We start from the raw sequence: 22,859 nt of genomic DNA, 5'->3' as shown, positions 1-22,859 counted from the left end.
GTTTTTGCCACACATTCTCATGAATCAGTCATGGGTGTACATGTGTTCCCCATCCCAAACCCCCCTCCCACCTCCCTCCTGAGAAGGTACATTTAATACTCTAAAATTTTTTTTAATTGAAATGTTGTTGATTTGCAATGTTTTAGTAGTTTCTGGATACAGCAAAGTGATTCAGTTAACATACATATGTGTTTAGTTGCTCAGTCATGTCTGACTCTTTGTGACCCCATGAACTATATAGCCCACCAGGCTCCTCTGTCCATGAGATTCTCCAGGCAAGAATTCTGGAGTGGGTTGCCTTTTCCTTCTCCATACATACATAAATATATGTGAAAGAAAGTGGAAGTGTTAGTTACTCAATAGTGTCCGCCTGTTTGTGACCCATTGCTCCTCTGTCCGTGGAGTTCTCCAGGCAAGCATACTGGAGTGGGTAGCCTTGCTCTCCAGGGATCTTCCTGATCTGGGGACTGCACCTTGGTCTCCTGTGATGCAGGCAGATTCTTTACCATCTGAGCCACCAGGGAAGCCCTATGTATACATATATGTATGCATATAAATACTCTTTTTATTTTACATTCTCTTCCATTATAGGTTATTACCAGGTATTGAGTATAGTTCCCTGTGCTATATAGTAGGTCCTTGGTGGCTACTTAATACTTATAATCGAAACCCCCTACTGAAGGTAGGAATAATAGAGATTTATTTCTGAATTCTGAATTTTAGGGCTAATGATAATAATTTACAAGTTTTCAGAAAAAAATTCCATGTAAAGGAAAGCCACCTGGAATGGCATAAGATTCATTGTCTACAAGATTAATTGCCCATGGACAAGAAAGCAGAGGCTACTTGATTTCGAGGAGAAAGAACTGAGAAATTGAATTTCTATAGTTTAAAAATATCATACAGAAATTAGGTAAAAATAACAGGGCCACTCATATACCATTTCTGAAAAATTTACCCTCAACAGGTGAAAAAATCCTAGAAACAAGATAATGTAGTTTTGTATTCATAGTTGGTAAGCAAGGAAGCTATTATGATGCTGCCTGCTGCTGAGTCGCTTCAGTTGTGTCCAACTCTGTGCGACCCCATAGACGGCAGCCCACCAGGCTCCCCCGTCCCTGGGATTCTCCGGGCAAGAACACTGGAGTGGGTTGCCATTTCCTTCTCCAATGCATGAAAGTTGAAAGTGAAAGTGAAGTCGCTCAGCCGTGTCTGACTCTTAGTGACCCCATGGACTGCAGCCCACCAGGCTCCTCCATCTATGGGATTTTCCAGGCGAGAGTACTGGAGTGGCTTGCCATTGCTATTATAACTTTTGGTTAAATTTAATAATAATTATTGTTAAGCGTGAAGTCTTAACTACTAGACAACCAGGAAAAGTCTGAGAGACATCCTTTTTTTGTCCTTCCCTCTTTTTCCTTCCTGTTGCAGGGGATGTGGGCATAATGGTGGGAGCTCCAGCAGCCACTTTATGATGTTGAGACTGGAAATTGCACTTGGTGAATAGTGGAGCAGAAAGAGTGAGAACCTATGTTCTTGAGATGGTGGAGTCTCCATCTCAGTTCTGGACTGCCTCCCTCCAGATTTCTTTTACATGTAAGAATGTGTGTTCTTAAGCTTCATTTAGAGTTTCTGCTTTACTCAGTAGAATCAAATACTAATTATATAGAGATCCTTGAAACCACTAGAAGAAAAATAGGAAGAGCAACCTAAAACTCAACTGAACTTGTCAATGTCAGTCTGGGGAAAATTTTTAAAAATACAAAAAACATCTCATTAGAACTGATTCAAATGAATTCTTTTTAATGGCTGAGTAATATTCCATGGTGTATATGTACCACAGCTTCCTCATCCATTCATCTGCTGATGGGCATCTAGGTTGCTTCCATGTCCTGGCTATTATAAACAGTGCTGCGATGAACATTGGGGTGCACGTGTCTCTTTTAGATCTGGTTTCCTCGGTGTGTATGCCCAGAAGTGGGATTGCTGGGTCATATGGCAGTTCTATTTCCAGCTTTTTAAGAAATCTCCACACTGTTTTCCATAGTGGCTGTACTAATTTGCATTCCCACCAACAGTGTAAGAGGGTTCCCTTTTCTCCACACTCTCTCCAGCATTCAGTTCTAATGAGATGGATGAAACTGGAGCCCATTATACAGAGCGAAGTAAGCCAGAAAGATAAAGACCATTACAGTATACTAACACATATATATGGAATTTAGAAAGATGGTAACGATAACCCTATATGCAAAACAGAAAAAGAGACTCAGATGTATAGAACAGACTTGTGGACTCTGGGAGAAGGCGAGGGTGGGATGTTTCAAGAGAACAGTATTGAAACATGTATATTATCTAGGGTGAAACAGATCACCAGCCCAGGTTGGATGCATGAGACAAGTGCTCGGGCCTGGTGCACTGGGAAGACCCAGAGGGATCGGGTGGAGAGGGAGGTGGGAGGGGGGACCGGGATGGGGAATACATGTAAATCCATGGCTAATTCATTTCAATGTATGACAAAAACTACTGTAATGATGTAAAGTAATTAGCCTCCAACTAATAAAAATAAATGGAAAAAAAAATAGAAAAAACAAGGGGAGAATGCTATAAAAATAGACAGCAGAGTCAAAAAGTAAAATACAGTTGTATGTTTTCTATGAGAGAGGCACCGTAAGTAAATGGACACAAGGGTAAACAATAACTGGAGCCTAAATATATGTGAGGTAAATGTTAACCCAAAGAAAAAAAGGTTAGTCATGTAAGTATCAGAAAAAGTGAAATCAAGGCCAAGTTCATTAGGTGGAAAAAAGAATGCCTTTTATGTAGAAAATAAAGGTACCATTCACCAAGAAGCTGGAAGAGTCGTGAACCTTTATATATCAATACTACTTTGCACCGAGACAAGTAAAACAAAATCTGTCAAAAATATGAGGAAAAAAACACAACCATGATAGTAGGAGACATTTAAAATGCCTCTCTCAAATAAATCTCAACAACATAGAAGATTTGAGAACTAGGACAAAGAAGCTTTATTATGGCTTTGCTCACAGTGATCAAAGAATGACTATTATTTTCAGTTCCCATGGTGCCTTAAATATAGGCCATTGATCAATATTAAGCTCTCAAGAAAATCTCAATAAAACCCTAAGGTTGAAAATGCACAAGACCCATTTTCTAAAATAATATGTATTAAGTAGAATTAAATTGCCATCATTTTATTAACCATTTGAAAAATTTTTTAAAATTAATTATTTTAATTGGAGGCTAATTACTTTACAATATTGTAGTAGTTTTTGCTATACGTTCCCATGAATCAGCCATGGGTGTACATGTGTTCCCCATCCTGAACCCCCCTACCACCTCCCTCCCCATCCCACCCCTCAGAGTCATCCCAGTGTACCAGCCCTGATTGAGCACCCTGCCTCATGCATCGAACCTGTACTGGCGATCTGTTTCACATATGATCATATACATGTTTTGATGCTATTCTCTGAAATCATCCCACCCTCGCCTTCTCCCACAGAGTCCAAAAGACTGTTCTTTAGATCTGTGTCTCTTTTGCTGTCTCGAATATAGGGTCACTGTTACCATCTTTCTAAATTCCATATATATGTGTTAGTATACTGTATTGGTGTTTTTCTTTCTGACTTACTTCACTCTGTATAATAGGCTCCAGTTTCATCCACCTCATTAGAACTGATTCAAATGTATTCTTTTTAATGGCTGAGTAATACTCCACTGTGTATATGTACCACAGCTTCCTCATCCATTCGTCTGCTGATGGGCATCTGGGTTGCTTCCACGTCCTGGCTATTGTAAACAGTGCTGTGATGAACACTGGGGTGCACGTGTCTCTTTCAGATCTGGTTCCCTCAGTGTGTATGCCCAGAAGTGGGATTGCTGGGTCATATGGCAGTTCTATTTCCAGTTTTTTAAGGAATCTCCACACTGTTCTCCATGGTGGCTGTACTAGTTTGCATTCTCACCAACAGTGTTAAGAGCGTTCCATTTTCTCCACACCCTCTCCAGTATTTATTGTTTGTAGACTTTTTGATAGCAGCCATTTTGACTAGCGTGAGATGGTACCTCACTGTGGTTTTGATTTGCAAGGAAATATTTTTTTTTAAGCATTTTTCAAAATATTAACATCTCTTGGTCAAAAGGAAAACTAGGCATTCAACTACAGGCTCTTTGAAAACTGACAACAGGAGCAATTCACATCTAATTTATGAGTTGCAGTCCATGTGGTTCTCAGAGAATTCTTCACTCCTGGCAACTTTTATTGCAAAATGAGACACATGGAAAGTAAAGGAACAAAACATCTAATTTAGAGATTAAACTGTAAAAGCCAAAGAAACCAAAAGAGAGTAGGAGGGGATTAGTAGATACCAAAGCGGAAGTCATCCAAATAGAAAACCATAAACAGAACACGAGCTTCTCAGGACCCCCTCTTCCCCGGGAGGTACCAGAGGCGCAGCCCACTCCGCTGTACTGGCAGTCCGCTCCCCAGGCTTGGGAGCTGGAGCCCACAGACATGCTGGTTCCGAGTCGGCACTGCAGTTTCCAGACCCTCTGGCTACCCCTCCTCATTGCTTCATCCATTCACCTCCCCGCAATGAATCTTCCTTTTAAGATTTTGGTTCCTAGATCAGTGTAGCTTCCTATCCCACATCCTACTAACGTCCCAGACAATTTGCATTTTTCTGGAGTTGCCCAATTCTTTGACCCCCTCATTTCTAATGTTTCATCTCAACTTCTTTGGCCGCATGCATGCACGCAGGCTAAGCTGTTTCAGTTGTGTCCGACTCTTTGCGACCCTATGGACTGTAGCCTGCCAGGTCCTCCATCACACTCATGAAATATTCTGATTTATTCGTGAAAAGTGATTAACTGACTTTCTTCACTTAACCAACATTCTCTTGGACTTGACCACAACAATGTTGCTGGCTAATTAATGTGTTGCAAACAAAAAATTTAAGTCCTAAAAAGTCAATGGGATCCCAGAGGAATCTTCAGACTTTGGAGAGTGTGGGAATAATCTGAGAAATCTTCCTGGAGGAACAGGCCTGAGGAATGGTTGGTCTGGAGCTTGTCAGCAGAGAAAGGAGAGGCGGAATAAGGTGGCAATGTCCCAGGGAGCCCTGAGAGGAGAAAGAGTGGAGCAAGCTTGTGAAAGGGCCAGGATACCATGGTGGTCCCCATAGGATGGTAGAAGACCTAAGTGTTGGGGGAAAAACCTGGATGAAGCAACTTCTTTGATCCCTTTTATGATTCCTGAAATTCTAGGTGGCGATCCTTCCTGCTTTCTGCCCTTCTCCAAGCAGCATCCCACTGCCAGTTCTGAAAAAGTAAACTGACAAAGAAAGGGACCAACTCCACAACAGAGAGAGGCACAGTTAGGGGGAAAGGGTCTCAGGAGAGTTGGCCCATCCACAGCCTGCTCAGGTAGAAAACACTCCTGCCCTTGGGTTCTCAGGGGGTCCTGGGCCTTGTCTACAAGGGACAGAGGAGGAAGCCCTTCCTGAAACTCCTGTCTTGAGACCCGCCCTGTGCCAGCTTCAAGATAAGAGGTGGCAGTAAGGAAACACAGAGATGCTAGAAGTCAGGGCACCCACTAACATCAGCACTCCAGGCTTTTCATAACCTGATTCCATTTCCACCTTTGGGAACGTGAAGTGGACACATTCAGTTATTTCTGGACATTCCAAGGATGTTCCCGCCTCCTGGCCCTTACTTATTCTACCCCTTCTCCCTGAAGTGCTCTTTCCTCTTTCTTCTGTTATCAAAACACTACCCATTCTCAAGATTCTGCATAACGGCCATCTCCTCTGTGGCTTCCCCAAGCTTCCCAGGCTCAGAGCTAATTCTTCTCTCTTGGCACTCTTGTCTCTCTGAAATTAGACCGTGTGTGTGTGTGTGTGTGTGTGTGTGTGTGTGTGTGTGTATAAGAGACAGAGGGAGAGAGAAAGAGAGAGATGATGGAGTATTAGGGAAGGTTAAGGGTCCATGGAGACATGAGTTGAAGGGTGCAGGTTTTCTTCAAGTCAGCATTGGCTGTGACTGGGCGTGGCAGCCAGGATAAGGCTCCCTTTATTCCCAGATATCCACATCTTGAACTGGAAACTGAGTATATTACATTACATGGTAAAGAGTAAGAATTAAGGTTTCAGCTGGAATTAAGTTTACTAACCAACTGACATTGAGATGGGAGATCATCCCGAATTACCTGGGTGGGTCCAATGTAATCATTAGGGTCCTTATAAATGAAACAAGGAGGCAGAAGAGTCAGAGAAGGAGATATAAAGCAGAGGTTGGACTGATGTGACTGCTGGCTTTGCTGAAAGAATGGGGCCATGAGCCAAGGAATGTGGGCAACCTCTTCAAGTCAGAAAAGACTAGGAAACAGATTTTCTCATAGCCTCCAGAAAGAATACAGCCCAGCTGATGCCTTGAATGGAGCCCAATTTCAGGCAGCAGATCTCCAGGACTATAAGATTTGTGTGGTTGTGAGCCACTAAATTTGCAGTGATTTGTTATAGCAGCAATAGGAATGTACACCATGGCAAATATCTTTGGCAGGCCACCGTGTCCAGCTGCCTCTCTCTGGGGAGAATGTCCTTCTAGTGCAAAACTCTAGGCAGTTCTGAGTTTTGAGCTAACCTGGGAGAACACTTCTGTTACAACCCCTCCTGCCACTGAGATGGGTGATGGTGAAGATGGTGGGGGAAGGAGTGCACGCGAACTGGGCTCGAGTGTAGCCTCCAGGGATAGGATCAGGGAGGTAGATTAGGGCTCATGCATGAGGACAGAGTACCACCATATGCCTGGTTCCACTTTCCCTGGGGGGTGACCCAGGAAGAGACACTCTTCATCTTCAAAGCTCAAACTCCTCACTGCAAATAGAGAGATTGAATCAGATTTCTCTCAGACCACTGGCTGCTCAATCCTGGCCTTGATCCTCATTCAGTCAGTGTCCCCCTTCTGGCCCACCCCTTGATCTGCATTCTCTTGCCTTAGACACACTGCCTTACAGAGGTCCCTAAACAGATGTATGCCCTGCAGATAACTTTCCTCAAGTTACTGGCTCCTCATCTGCCTGGGAAAAATCCCTCTTAGAGAATAATCTCCCAAAACTCTGTTTTTTCCCATATTCTCTGGTTCCCAAACCTAATACTTCTGGTGCACAAGCTGCTTCTTGCTGGAGTGGAAAGAAGTGTGAGGGAGACCTTTCTGGTTTCAGGGCTGATTTTTCCTGTAAATTGTTGGCCATAGCTCACATACAGCAGCAGAGGGCGCTCTTAGTTAGATCTTCATGTGTGAAATTTAGGGATGCTGAGGATTTCATTTTGATCATTTTGTTATAGGTCTTACTGATTGCAATTAATCTAGTTTGTGAAACACTTCAAATAAACGTACAAAAACAGAATAATATAGTGAACACGTGTTAGTGAAAGTCGCTCAGTCGTGTCCAACTCTTTGTGACCCCATGAAGTCCAGGCCAGAATACTGGAGACAGTAGCCTTTCCCTTCTCCCACATCGCAGGCAGATTCTTTACCAGCTGAGCCACAAGGGAAGCCCAAGAATACTAGAGTGGGTAGCCTATCCCTTCTCCAGAGGATCTTCCCCACCCAGGAATCGAACCGGTGTCTCCTGCATTGCAGGTGGATTCTTAACCAACTGAGCTATTAGGGAAGCCATAACATAGAGTAACAGGACGTGAATTTAATAATAATAAAATGCCAAAACAGTAAATATTGGTTGAACTTTGACTCTTCTCCCTTTCCATCAGGAACTAGCCAGTTTCATTAATTGCTTGTTCCTCTCTTTTAGGATTTTAACTTTTTTTATTACGTAAAATGTTTCCACTAGTATTCTAAAGTCTGGCTTTACAGATTTTAAATTTCATACAAGTGGTCTCATACTTTTGTCTCCTATGTTATATCTTTGAGACTTAATTCTGGTGATAAGTGTACTTCTAGTTCATTTATTTAAACCTCTGTCCTGGATCTTGTTGTATGAACATAACCAATTTATTCTTATTCCCTGTTGATGGATGTTTGGTTTTCTATTTCTTTCACGTACTAGCCTTACTACAAGAATATCTTTGTTCCTTTGTTTCCTGTCTTTTTCTGTCCATGGGTTAGAGTTGTCAGGTTGTGTGATGTGAGCATCTTCAACTTTTACTGTTGTTGTTGTTTAGCTGTTAAGTTATGGCCAACTCTTTTGCAACACAGTGGACTGTAGCCGCCAGGCTACAGAGGTCCGTGGGATTTCCCAGGCAAGAATACTGGAGAGGGTTACTTTTCCTTCTCCAGGGGATCTTTTCGATCCAGGGGTTGGCCCTACATCTCCTGTTAATAATCCTGTTTAACAGGATATATTTGCATTGCATGCAAATTCCTTATTGCTGAGTCACCAGGGAAGCCTTCATCTTTAATATACTTTGTCAAGCTGTTCTAAAAAAATGGTTCAACCAAATGCTCCGCACTGGGGACACACATGAAATATTTGTTCCCATTGTTCCAATACTTAGTGTTATCACACTCTAAAAATTTTACAAATATAATGGATATGAAATTAGTTTCTACAAATAAAGTAAAAAAAAAGAGGCTAGAATTTGTAAAAAAAAACCCACATATAAACATATGTGTATATATATGTAAATCAGTGTCCAGTTTATATTTCAATAAATGTTTTACAGTATTTGTATACAGATATACATGTACATAATGTAAAAACAAATGAACATACATTTTAAAAAGTAGTTTCTCATTATTTACTTTCTTTTCTTTTTTATTTTCCAGCTACACCAAGTGGCATGTGGGGCCAGTTTTCTGATCAGGAATCAAGTCTGCACCCCCTGCATTGGAGGCACAGAGTCTTAACCACTGGACCACCAGGGAAGACTGTGTTGTTTAAGTTTGTGTTTCTCTATCAGAGAAGATGAAGGTTTTTTTCGTATGTCTATTAGCTTTAGCATTGCTTTTGTGAATTTCTTTTTTAAAAAATTTATTTTTTTACTGTCATAAAAACACTTAAAACAAGATCTACCCTCTTAACAAGTTTGAAAGTGTTCGAAAAGTATGTTGACCAAAGGCAAAATGTCATAGAGTAAATTCTAGGATTCATCATCTTATATCTACTCTTTTTAGGGCTTCCCAGATGGTGCTAGTGGTGGTAATAGAGAACCTACCTGCCAATGAAGGAGATGTTGAGTTGCAGGTTTGATCGCTGGGACTGGAAGATCCCCTGGTGAAAAGCATGTCAACCCACTTCAGTATTATTGCCTGGAGAATCCCATGGACAGAGGAGCCCCGTTGGTGAGCTACAGTCCACATATCTACTCTTTATTTACGCTTCTTAGGCCGCTGTTCAGAGTTCACACAATAGTGTAAAGCATTTATCTGCCAATTAGAAATAAAATAAATAAATAAAAAGAAGCAAAAAAAAAAAAAAAAAAAGAGTTCACTTTTCCAGACTCCTTTAGCTAAAGTTACCACCCTGACTTCCATCAATCTTCATCTAATCCCCTGTTTTCATTTCTCTCCTTTTTTAAATTGAATTTAAAACTTTTAAGTTTAAAATTTAAAAAAATTATGTCAGCTTTATGAAGTATAGTTGACAAACGAAAGTTATATATATTGAACTTGTAAAACAATGTTTTGATACACATATATGTTGTGAATGGGCTTCCCAGGTGTCGCAGTGCTAAAGAATCTGCCTGCCAATGAAGGAAACACAGGTTCCATTCCTGGGTTGGGAAGATCCCCTGGAGTAGGAAATGGCAACCCACTCAGTATTCTTGTCTGGAAAACTCCATGGACAGAGAAATCTGACAGGCGATAGTCCATAGGATCTCATAGTCGGACACGACTGAGTACGCACATTATGTAATGATCACCACAGTCAAGTTAATTAAAACACATCTATCACCTTCTATAGTTACCCTCACCTAATTCTTTTTTTGTGTATGTGGTGAAAACACTTAAGATCTACTCTTTTAGCAGAGTTCAAATATACAATACAGCATTACTAACTTAGTCATCATGGTGTACTTTAGGCCCCCCAGGATTTGTTCATCTTATAACGGAAAATCTGTTTTGACCATCATCTCTCCTTTTTCCCATCGCCAGCCTCCAACAACCATCATTGTCCTCCCTGCTTTTATAAGTTCAATTTTTTAAGGTTCCACATATGATTGATACTATATAGTATCTGTCTTTCTGTGTCTGGCTTGTTTCACGGAGCACAATGTCCTCCAGACTCATCCACATTGTTTTAAATGGCGAGATTTTCTTCTTCATCATGGCTGAAGATGAAGACGTGACAATAATGAAGACAACAAGTCTCATCACAAGCATTTGTTTTTATTAGGGGGCATAGGAAATATTCTCCAAAAACCCTATCTAAGGTTTTCTTTTTTCAGCTGCTGTTGGCCACCCACTCCTAACTGAAGTAAGGATGTTATCATCTGCCTTTGTATCCTGGATAAAGCCCAATAGGCTGGCAGCAAGGAATATGGGAAGTGGCAGGTGAAGACATGGGTTATCAGCTGAGTCAAGAACTAAGTTTCCACCACATGTATCAGTGGAAGGTTGAAGAATCTAATAGAAAATTGTGCTAACCGTATAATAAAAAATACACAAAAGAATTCAAATGATCAAGTAACCTTGAGACAGGTTTAACTTTGCTTGTGAGTAAAAAAATGCAAATTAAAACAAAGAAACATTATCTTTTACTTATCTGACTGGCAAAGGTGGAGAAGAAAAATGAGGATCAGGTGTGGAGGGGTTTTGCATAAATTGGGAACATTTACTCCATGCCAAACAATTGTAATTTTGCCAGTGTGTCTGAAAATATTTTTAAAAAGATGTATATATTTTTATCCCAGCAATTTCACATTTAGGATTTTTTCCTGAGCAAATAGACAAGCAAGATACAATTTATTGTTTCTCTCTGTTGTGGAATATTCCATAAAGGGTACACCTTACAACTTATACATTTCTCTAGAGAGGAACACCCCGTTTGGTTCCAGCTTTTTGCTCTCACAAAAGTTATTGCTGTAAATAGCCTCAGATGTGTCTGCCTGAATGTGTGTGGGGTTGGACTGTTGGGCCACTGGATATATAAATATTTAATATCACCTGTCTGATTCCTCCTGGCATGGGAGAACCAGTTTACATTCCCCAAGAATACCTGATGAAAATTCCCTTTATCAACAGAGGATATACCAATGTTTGTTTTTATCTGTTTTTCTGATTTTTTGCCACATTAATGGTGGTAAAGTAGCAGTTAGTTGCTTAATTTGCATATTTCTATTGTTAGTACATTTAGAATATCTTCATATAGTACTGTTTAGCCCTTTGCATTTCCCTTTCTGTTTTATATTCTTTGCCCATTTTTTGGTTATTTTTCTTGTTTTATTGATACCATAAAAATCAGCTAGCTTTATTGATTGGTTTGTATGTGTTGGGCAAATATTTTTCTAAATAATTTAATCCTCACACTAACCTTATGAAGTCAGTACTCTTATTATCTTCATATTATTGGTGAAGAAAGCAAGACCAGCAGGTTAAATAAGATTATGTGGTTAGTAACTTGGACATCATCAGATGGTCGACACTGAAATCAAATTGATTATATTCTTTGCAGCCAAAGATAGAGAGTCTCTATACAGTCAGCAAAAACAAGACCGGGAGCTGACTGTAGCTCATATCATGAACTCCTTATTGCCAAATTCAGACTGAAATTGAAGAAAGTGAAGAAAACCACTAGACCATTCAGGTATGACCTAAATCAAATCTCTTAGGACTATACCGTGGAAGTGAGAAATAGATTTAAGGGACTAGATCCGATAGACAGAGTGCCTGATAGAACTATGGATGGACGTTTGTGACATTGTACAGGAGACAGGAATCAAGACCATCCCCAAGAAAAAGAAATGCAAAAAAGCTAAATGGTTATTTGAGGAGGCCTTACAAATAGCTGTGAAAAGAAGGGAAGTGAAAAAGCAAAGGAGAAAAGGAGAGTTCCAAATGCAGAAATGCAGAGTTCCAAAGAATAGCAAGGAGAGATAAGAAAGCCTTCCTCAGCGATCAATGCAAAGAAATGGAGGAAAACAATAGAATGGGAAAGACTAGAGATCTCTTCAAGAAAATTAGAGATACCAAGGGAACATTTCATGCAAAGATGGGCTCAATAAAGGACAGAAATTGTAGGGGCCTAACAGAAGCAGAAGATATTAAGAAGAGGTGGCAAGAATATACAGAAGAACTGTATAAAAAGGATCTTCATGACCCAGATAATCACGATGTTGTGATCGCTCACCTAGAGCCAGACATCCTGGAATGTGAAGTCAAGTGGGCCTTAGGAAGCATCACTACAAACAAAGCTAGTGGAGGTGATGGAATTCCAGTTGAGCTATTTCAAATCCTGAAAGATGATGCTGTGAAAGTGCTGCACTCAATATGCCAGCAAATTTGGAAAACTCAGCAGTGGCCACAGGACTGGAAAATGTCAGTTTTCATTCCAATCCCAAAGAAAGGCAATCCCAAAGAATGCTCAAACTACCACACAATTGCACTCATCTCACACGCTAGTAGAGTGATGCTTAAAATTCTCCAAGCCAGGCTTCAGCAATACATGAACCATGAACTTCCAGATGTTCAAGCTGGTTTTAGAAAAGGCAGAGGAACCAGAGATCAAATTGGCAACATCTGTTGGATCACAGAAAAAGCAGGAGAATTCCAGAAAAACATCTACTTCTGCTTCATTGACTACACGAAAGCCTTTGACTGCGTGGATCACAACAAACTGTGGAAATTTCTTAAAGAAATGGGAATACCAAACCACCTGACCTGCTTCCTGAGAAATCTGTATGTGGGTCAAGAAGCAACAGTTAGAACTGGACATGGAACAACAGACTGGCTCCAAATAAGAAAAGGAATATGTCAAGGCTGTATATTGTCACCTGCTTATTTAACTCATGTGCAGAGTACATCATGAGAAACGCTGGGCTGGAGGAAGCACAGCTGCAATCAAGATTCCCGGGAGAAATATCAGTAACCTCAGATATGCAGATGACACCACCCTTATGGTAGAATATGAAGAAGAACTAAAGAGCCTCTTGATGAAGGTGAAAGAGGAGAGTGAAAACGTTGGCTTAAAGCTCAACATTCAGAAAACTAAGATCATGGCATCTGGTCCCATCACTTCATGGCAAATAGATGGGGAAACGGTGGAAACAGTGGCTGGCTTATTTTTTCTGGGCTCCAAAATCACTGCAGATGGTGATTGCAGCCATGAAATTAAAAGACGTTTACTACTTGGAAGGAAAGTTATGACCAACCTAGACAGCATATTAAAAAGCAGAGATGTTACTTTGCCAGCAAAGGCCCGTCTAATCAAGGCTATGGTTTTTCCAGTGGTCATGTATGGATGTGAGAGTTGGACTGTAAAGAAAGCTGAGTGCAGAATTGATGCGTTTGAACTGTGGTGTTGGAGAAGACTCTTGAGAGTCCCTTGGACTGCAAGGAGATCCAACCAGTCCATCCTAAAAGAGATCAGTCCTGAGTGTTCTTTGGAGGGACTGATGTTGAAGCTGAAACTCCAATACTTTGGCTACCTGATGCAAAGAGCTGACTCGTTGGGTAAGACCCTGATGCTGGGAAAGATTGAGGGCAGGAGGAGAAGGGGACGACAGAGGATGAGATGGTTGGATGGCATCACTGACTCAATGGACATGGATTTGAGTGAACTCCAGGAGTTGGTGATGGACAGGGAGGCCTGGTGTGCTGCAGTTCATGGGGTCGTAAAGAGTTGGACACGACTGAGCGACTGAACTGAACAGAACTGAACTTGTATAAAAACTATAATTTCTTTGTGTCCCTTTGAGATGCAATACTTCTTGCCAGCTCTACAATCTGTGTCTGTTTTCCTCAAAGACCTGGGCACCATCCCTTTGAAGTGCAATCACTGAGGAAGATAGCACTGGGACTTCTCTGGCGGTCCAGTGGTTAAGACTCCTGCCAATGTGGGGATATGGTAGTGGTGGTGGTGTGGGTTCCATCCCACATGCTGTATGGTACAGCCAAAAAAACTTTTTTAAAAACAGGGAAGATAGCTCCATCTCTCCTGTCTCTAGGAGGGTTAGAGTCTCACCTTGGTGAGAATCTTCTCCAAGTCATAAAACTACCTCTTGTCATGAAGATATGAGAATGCTTACTTTTCCTTTGGGTACAATCAATTAGCAAACACAGATGACCTGTGACCTCTCTCATTCCAGCTCTTAAAAACTCTCCAGTCCTTTGTCTCAGTAGATTTGAGCTCAGACTGAGTTCTGGCCTCTCTTCTCTATTACAATAGCCTTATATGAAGTCTTTCTTGCCTATTTAACTTTGTCTAGTGTGATTTTTTTCAATTGCTTACTTTTTAAAAGAAAAATGACAGGTATATAAAAACTGCATAATAGTCCACTTGTGTGCAGCTTAGCGTACATGTAAGTGAACATGTGCATAAAGACAAATATGAAATATGATTATATAAATAAACATAATGGCAATCCTAAAGTGGTGGAATTGAGATTTCTGGTGATCTTTAATTTCTTCCCTACTCTTGCTTACACTGCTTGGAATTTTCAAATGAACATCTATTATTTAAGTTGCCTTGAAAATGGGTCAAATAAATAATATTGTTGTTTTATAGGTCCAGGTTCTAACTAATTAATAGAGACAGAACAAGGTTAGATGTATGGAGAGAAAATTATTAGCTTTGCTATTGATAAAATTGATACTGGATAAGTGACATATATATAGGCACATTTTCATCACCAGGATTAGACGGATTTACACCCAGTCCCAGGTAGCACTGAACATTCATGGTTCTCCTGCTTGGGAAATATCTCCACAAAATTTGGAACATGCAGGGACAGGGTTTATTTTGCATTTTCTGCAAGCAACTTACTTTTGAGAGAGAGATGAGAGAAAGGATTTAGTTTCAGCATCCATGTTATACTTGTCAAAGTCACAAATCATATTAAACCTCTCCAAGCACAGGGGAGTGAGTGAGAGTTCTATGAGAGGCCAAGAGTACCAAACAAGCAGAATCTTATCCAACCAAACGGAAAGAACAAAATCAGAAAATAAGCAATCCTCCATGTGCTAGGAGTTTCCAAAATCCATTCCTTTCTTCTTTATCAGTATCAGAACTCCTAAATTTAGCTGAGTCCGTGACCACCCAGAAGAAAAATGACATTTCTCAACCTCTCATGCAGACACGTATGACCATGTGCTTAACAGGGTCCATGCAAGGTAAGCCGAAAATGTATCATGCAACTTACAAAAAGTTTCCTTAAAAGAGAGGGCATGCTTTTCTTCTCACTTTTCTTTCCTTCCTGTTGAGTGTTATGTGGGCCTGATAACTGAGGCTGTAATAGCCATCTTGGACCATGAGATGAAGAATGCATGGTGACGATTATAGAGCAACAAGATCAAAGAACCCTGGATTCCTTATGGTCATGGACTGGTCATGGCAACTGCAGACTTTCTGAGAGAGAGAGAGAGAGGAATAGAGGAAGAGAGAGGAAAGACAAGTTTAGCATGTTTAAGCCACTGCTTCTTTGTTTATGTATTTATCTGTTTATTTCCTGCTAGACCCAATCCTAACTAATTAATACTATGGAACTAGGAAATGGGAAGATGCATCAGGCAGAAAGTAAAAACATGACATTGGCTTGGGAACTGACTAGTGGACAGCAAGGATCCAGAATTTGCAGGGTGAAAGTCTGATGACTACTGTCATTCAGTGGTAACACATTTGAAAGTAGGAAACTACTAGAGTTGGAAAGCTAACTGCCTGCCAACTGAGGGTGTGTGCTATTAGTGGAAATGATGGGAAGTTGCAGTATTGGTGTGGGTTGGCTGCTTCCTGCCACTTTCATCAAAGTTCTGGGAGAGAGAAGAATTCAGGCTAGAGCTCCTCCATCTGCAAGCAGAGATAGGAGGAAGTACAGCACTCTGGAAGATGCTCTCTGCCCGAGGCCTCTAAATTAAATTGACTGAAAGTCAGGAATTCGGAGTCTTGACATTTGGAAAAGATAATCACTATAATATCCAGAAATGAAGCAGTTATATCAGTGGCTGTGAAGGAACAGCCGGAATAGTAGATACACTGTGGCTCCAAGCCTTGTATAGCATCCTCTAGGAAGAGTTTTCTGTCAGACAATGGGGTCTGTCTGCAATAGCAAAGGATGTTGCCTTTATGCTATAATTATTTTTTCATTCTGAGCAGTTCTAGATAGCTGCCATTAACTTGATGGAGAGGAGAGAGGCCAGCTGGCACAAACCAGTTTTCAGATTTAAAAACCCATCAATTGTGGGTTATTTGCATGTGGGATATATGGAATTTACTGGATACAAATAGATCAGGTCTCTACTAAGTTTTTAAGGAATTATAGTGATAAAGAAACCATGAGCCTGACTGTAAAAGCCCATGATTTTTCCACCTGCAAAACCTACGAACAGTGGAAAGTTGAACAGTGGCTCCTAAGAAGGCTATGCTTTCTAAAGCTTCTAGAGTTGGTTTTGGCTACAGAAGATGATGAGTGAGGAAGGACAGACTAGTGAGGACAAGGAAAAGGTGTTTACTCCCCTAGACAAGAACCAGGGGAAGTTGGTCAAAATACGGACTTGGTCTACTATCAAAGAACGATGGAATTAATTAATTGTTATGGACTAGTGACTGCTGTGTAGTCACTAGAGAAGGGTCCCTGCTCCTGTTCACCAAGTTGTAGATTTAATCTGTCTTGCTCCTCCATTGCATCTTGGATCTGTTCCAAGTAGATGAGATCTTGTAGCTTACAGGTCACCAGCTCATAAAGCACAATATCTAGACCCAACTGAGAAAGAGTTCATCATCTAGAGACTTTGATCTGAGTCTGACTCTGATCCCTGACTCTGACCTGGAGGCTGTGCCTGGCTGTGTCTGGATACTTTGCTGTTGTCCTTTTTTGAGAAGTACGTATGTGTATCGTTTAGGGAGAGGGAGGATGTAGATAAATAGATGGTGAGTGGCCAAAAAGACAGATGGTGGTGAAGACTGCAAGTTAGTCCCTGATATCCATTCTTCCTTTCTTCCTCAGTCACAGAAATTTCATCTGGAGACTTGGCTGCTGCACCTATAGATGACTTTCCAGCTGCCACTGAGGCTACTATGGCCATGGGGCTATGTTCTGGCCCAGAGAGTATGTACAGTGAAAGAGGTTGGTGCACCTGCTTGAGCATCATCCTTAGAGGGAAGAATGGATACGCCCTTCTTTGTTTTTCTTTCTTATCAGCCAGGAAGAAAGCATGAAAGCTGGAAGTGGAAGAGGTATCTTCAACCAGAAGGCAATGTAGAATCCAATTCTCAGGATGGTAGAGTAACAGGGTGGAAGGCAACTGGGTTACTGGTAATTGTGGAGCCAAGTACAGTCATGTTTTGCCTATGCTTATGTGAAAGAAAAAAAATACATTTTTGGATCTAATCTTGATATTCCCCACAAATTTATACAATCACAAAAATCTACTGCAGCATTTATTTTTATTTTAAAAGTTTAATTAATTTTAAATTTTATTGGAGTATAACTGGCTTACAATGTTGTGTTAGTTTCAGGTGTACAGCAAAGAGATTCAGTTACACATACACATACATTTTTTTTTCAAATACTTTTCCCACATAGGTTATTACAGAATTCAGTTCAGTTCAGTTGCTCAGTCGTGTCTGACTTTTTGTGGCTCCATGAACCGCAGCATGCCAGGCCTCCCTGTCCATCACCAACTCCCGCAGTCCACCCAAACCCATGTCCCATCGAGTCGATGATGCCATCCAACCATCTCATCCTCTGTCGTTCCCTTCTCTTCCTGCCCTCAATCTTTCCCAGCATCAGGGTCTTTTCAAATAAGTCAGCCCTTCGCATCAGGTGGCCAAAGTATTGGAGATTCAGCTTCAACATCAGTCCTTCCAATGAACACTCAGGTCTGATCCCCTTTAAGATGGACTAGTTGGATCTCCTTGCAGTCCAAGGGACTCTCAAGAGTCTTCTCCAACACCACAGTTCAAAAGCATCAATTCTTCTGCACTCAGCTTTCTTTATAATCCAACTCTCACATCCATACATGACCACTGGAAAAACCATAGCCTTGACTAGATGGACCTTTGTTGGGAAAGTAATGTCTCTGCTTTTTAATATGTTGTCTAGGTTGGTCATAATTTTCCTTCCAAGGAGTAAGTGTCTTTTAGTTTCATGGCTGCAATCACCATCTGCAGTGATTCTGGAGCTCAGAAAAATAAATATTACAGAATATTGAGTACCAAACAACAATAACTTTCAAAAGAACCCAGCTGAAGAGAAGGTGGTATAGAGAGGTGAAAGTCAGATTTCTGAATAATGGTTTGTCTTCAGTTTGACTAACAAGAGGCCTAACAAACAAACAAATCTGTGTTTTTTCCCCTCAGAAATCATCTTATTTGAGTAAAAGTACTTGATATATTGCTTGGGATTTGGGGGTGGAGCTGCTTAGCAACTTGACTGGCAATTACACAGCAGGTTGGTGTGACTGTTTCTGTCTTGATTTGTCTCCAACGATGTACATTTTCTCTAGCATATGATATCTGTCATACGCAGGCTTCTTTTTTCTTCAACATCAGGCATACATTGCATTTATAAGCAGGTAAAAGAGGTTAACTCAATGTTCTCTGGCAGTACATAAATAATGTAAATGCTACATAAATGCCACAGAAAGGTAGTATTTTTTAACAAGTTGCAGTTATTAGCTCAGTTATGATACTATGTGACAACAGATATAATAATAACAATAGACAAGTGCTCAGGGCTAGTGCACTGGGAAGACCCAGAGGACGGGATGGAGAGGGAGGCGGGAGGGGGGATCGGGATGGGGAATACATGTAAATCCATGGCTGATTCATGTCAATGTATGGCAAAAACCACTGCAATACTGTAAAGTAATTAGCCTCCAACTAGTAAAAATAAATGGAAAAAAAAATAACAATAGGATGCTGGCCATTTTAATTATAGATTTGTCTAAATTCTATATATATTAAACTCCTCTATATACAATGTATTATTCAAATGGAATTATTATATCCATTGAAAAGTCTAATGCTAAAAAGTAGTATTTGAAGTATGGGAAATATCATAAGCATTTCACATTTATATGAAAATAAAATCCTATAGTACCCTTTTGCTTTACATTAAATCTGCCTCCTATGTGTGGTATTTGGACTTCCCTGGTGACTTGGCAGTTAAGAATACGCCTGCCAATGCAGGAGACGCAGGAGACTCCGGTTCGATCCCTGGATCAGAAAGAACCCTTGGAGTAGGATATGGCAACCCACTCCGGTGCTCTTGCCTGGGAAATCCCATGGACAGAGGAGCCTGGCGGGCTACAGCCCATGGGGTCGCAGAGAGTTGGGCACGACAGAGAGACTAAACACCACACCACACGTGTGGTGTTTAAAGAGGTTGAAAGCTGAGCGCCTCAGATGCAAGCCCTGGTGAGTGAGAACCCAGAGCCCTCTCATACACAGGGGCTCAGAGGCATGCGCAGAGCTCGTAGGATGCAGTTAGGAGGGACCTCTCTGGTTCTATGCTCTCATTTAACACAAGAGGTGACTGCAGACTGAAGGGGAAGTTATGCTTTTTGGATTATACTGTGTGCTTTCTCCTTCCTCCATTAGGCAAGGAGAATCCTTACTGTGACTGGCAAGTCTCAGGATTAGTGTTATAGCAGAATGTGCCTGTTGTATTACTCTTCAGTGAGTTTGGTGGATTTACTAGAGAGAGCCTGTGGATGGAGGAGATGGAAAAAGGAGAGGAGAGGTAATGAGGGGAGGGAAGATGCTAGGGTTACCCTTGACTGAGAGTAATCTGATAAGACAATTCCTTTCTTCCTTCTTTCCTTCCTTCTATCAAACCATACCTTGCAAAAAGTCATACAGGACTTCCCTGGTGGCTCAGTGTATAGGAGTCTGCCTGCCAATGCAAGGGACACGGGTTCGATCCCTTGTCCGAGAAGATTCTGCATGCCACGGAGTAACTAAGTCCTATGTCCCAACTACTGAGCCCACACACCTAGAGCCTGTGCTCTGCCACAAGAGAAGCCACCCCAATGAGAAGCCCGCACTCTGCAGTGAAGAGTAGCTCCTTCTTCCCGTAGCTAGAGAAAGCCCGTGCACAGCCATGAAGATCCAGTCCAGCCAAATAAATGACAAATTTTAAAAAGTTAAACAAGAAACATGACTATTGCACAAAACAGTATGAGAATATTTAAAGGATTTACTTAATTCATCCATGAGGGAAACAGCAAGATAGGAGGGACTAGTGTATTTGTTAAATTAAAGAAATGAAATGGAAGAATAAGATTGCAAAATTAAGTACAAAACTAGTTAGCATCCAGGATTAGACCTTTGGGATTATCTTTTCTATGGGACAGAAAATATTTACAATTCACTATCTTCTCTAAACACAGAGTCTGGGCCCTACTCAATAATAAACAGTAAGTCATACAACTGTATTTCCCAGAGAATTGGATGATCCTTAAGTAGGCTTGTTAGACAGTGTCTTGGGTGAAATTGAAAGGGTACACAGTGATTTTTTTGTGTGTGTGGTCTTCTTTCCAAATTTTGTATACTTTTTATTAATTCTTCCTTCCTAATTTCCAAACATCTTTAATTTCTTCTTTACCTGTGGTCCTTTATAAAACCATTAGGAACTCTGTTCTGTACTCTGGGGTCCAATGATGAAAAAGACATCTACAGAGTTCTAACTTTTCTTTCTCTGGGTGGCTCTCTTCACTGGGATGATGACAGCTCTACATCACACCTCAATCTGCTGTCAGAAGTGAGGACAGTCTATATAGTCTGCCTGATTCTCAAAGTATAGTTTTCACCTTTCATCTGATACAGATACCCGGACAGCTCTTGGTAAGCCTAGGGTGGGCTGTCACCTGATGGACGATTCTGTGAAGAGGGAGCAGGCATACTATCTGCTGCTCAGGAAACTGACCCACAACAAGAAAGTGGGGTTCATGGGTTTCATGGCAATGTATCCAGCCATTTACCATGTTATTCACCCCCCAACATTTGTAAGGCATTTCAAAATCCAGATGTCTAGTATGGTGTTCATCGTTCACTCTTCTGTCCTTTATCATTCCCACCTCCTTGGAGTCAGTCCTGGCTCTTTTAAGAACAAATAATAGCTGTTATTCCATTTTGTTTGAACATAATTACATGCCAAAGAACTTCTAAAGTATCTCCTATGACAGACAGAAAAACAGTGAAAGTGGCTCATTATTTCTCCGTTTTCAGCCAATAATTATGTTAACTACACTGTGCCTTATTACTTTAAGAATAAACAACAGAAGGGCATGAACCAAGCCGGATGGTTCCAGTTGCATGAGTTTCCTTGTAGTTTGACAGTTTATAAATATTTCTTCACCAACAGGCATGTGAGACCCAGCTCTCTCTCTGAAGGCCAGTGAAGGAGAATAAGATGAAGTAACCATGGGTCCACCTTGTGGGGCAGGTGTCTGATACACCAGACACTGGAGCCGGATGCTGAGTTGCACCAGTAAAATATAATTCAGGAGCATAATTTCTAGAAAGAACTTCGTACCTCAGATGAAGTTTGAGAAAAATCTCAAAAACCTTTTAACAGCTGCAGATGGTCGTCAGCTCATAGTAATAATTTCAACAAGCTTTTTGTTAAAATTTTTAACTTTGACAGGCTCAAAACTATAAGGCAGTATCTTTTAAAATTATTCTTGGAATAATTAAGCTTGAAGTTTGGTGAGTGAGAACACCGTGTGTTTTTTCTAATATTTCACAGAGTATTCCTATATAATTTTCCTTTTTTAGTCATACCCTTTGTATTCTTCATTATGGCTTGATTGGTGCTGGAAAAACTTGGTTCATGTGTGAATGCACATATGCGTGATAGATTCTTAAAGCTGGTCTTACATGATTTTGGTATTTTTCTCTTGCACGATGTTTTGAGGTAGAGAAGTTGACATTTTGCTTTTGAATTCATCCTTCTATGATGTGAAGAATTTCCAAATAAGACTTTTTTTCTTGAAAGATTCATGGTTAGCTGCAATTAAAAGTATGATTCCTCAAGGCTGTTTTTTTAAATGTCATTTGTGTCGGTATATCAAACAATTCTACCAGTGGAAATATTGATGAGTCTTTCTCTTACATCATCTTATAAGTATTTTGGCACAAAATGATATTATATTCTAAGATCAACTAGTCAAATCCAGATGAATATATACTCTTCATATCTATATTAATTAATTATTAATTATTTAACTATGTAGAAGTCCTGGGGGATTATTTTTATACATAAAATGAATGGATTTTTACAATTGTTGCTAATCCTTGCTGTGTCAGAGGTCTCTAAGTCCACCCTCAGGTTCAATGACTCATTAGAAGCACTCATAGAACTCAAAAGAGAGGTTGTAGTTATGGTTACAGTCTATTGTATCAATGGTATACAGAAAGGAAAATGGTGCACAAGACAGAATCCAGGAGAGATCAGGCATGAGTTCAAGTTATCTTCTCCCAGTGCAGTCACGTGGACAGTGCTTACTGCTCCCATGTGACAACATGAATGAGCTACTGGCAAGCAGGGAAGCTCACCTGAGCCTTGATATCTGGGGTTTTTACAGGAGGTCAGTCATGTAGGCATGAAGCACCTGTGTGACTGATCTTAGCTACTTAGTCTCTAGCTTCTGCAGAGGTCAGACAGATGCATTGTGGCCCAGGGCCCCGGGTGAACAGAAACAGGTACTTCCCACAAATCAGATGG

General features: G+C 40.7%; 1 long non-coding RNA gene across 1 annotated transcript; it reads left to right on the top strand.

Annotated features, from left to right (window-relative positions):
* The first annotated feature begins 1,298 nt into the window (after positions 1–1,298).
* LOC110152489 (uncharacterized) lies at positions 1,299–22,479 on the top strand. The gene is made up of 5 exons (XR_011483213.1): positions 1,299–1,596; positions 8,803–15,306; positions 17,136–18,581; positions 19,733–19,874; positions 21,498–22,479. It is a non-coding gene; the product is annotated as an uncharacterized lncRNA (long non-coding RNA).
* Positions 22,480–22,859: the final 380 nt, after the last annotated feature.

This window comes from Odocoileus virginianus, chromosome 24 (assembly GCF_023699985.2).
Source record: "Odocoileus virginianus isolate 20LAN1187 ecotype Illinois chromosome 24, Ovbor_1.2, whole genome shotgun sequence".
Lineage (NCBI taxonomy): Eukaryota > Metazoa > Chordata > Mammalia > Artiodactyla > Cervidae > Odocoileus > Odocoileus virginianus.
This window is presented reverse-complemented; position numbering and strand designations above follow the sequence as displayed.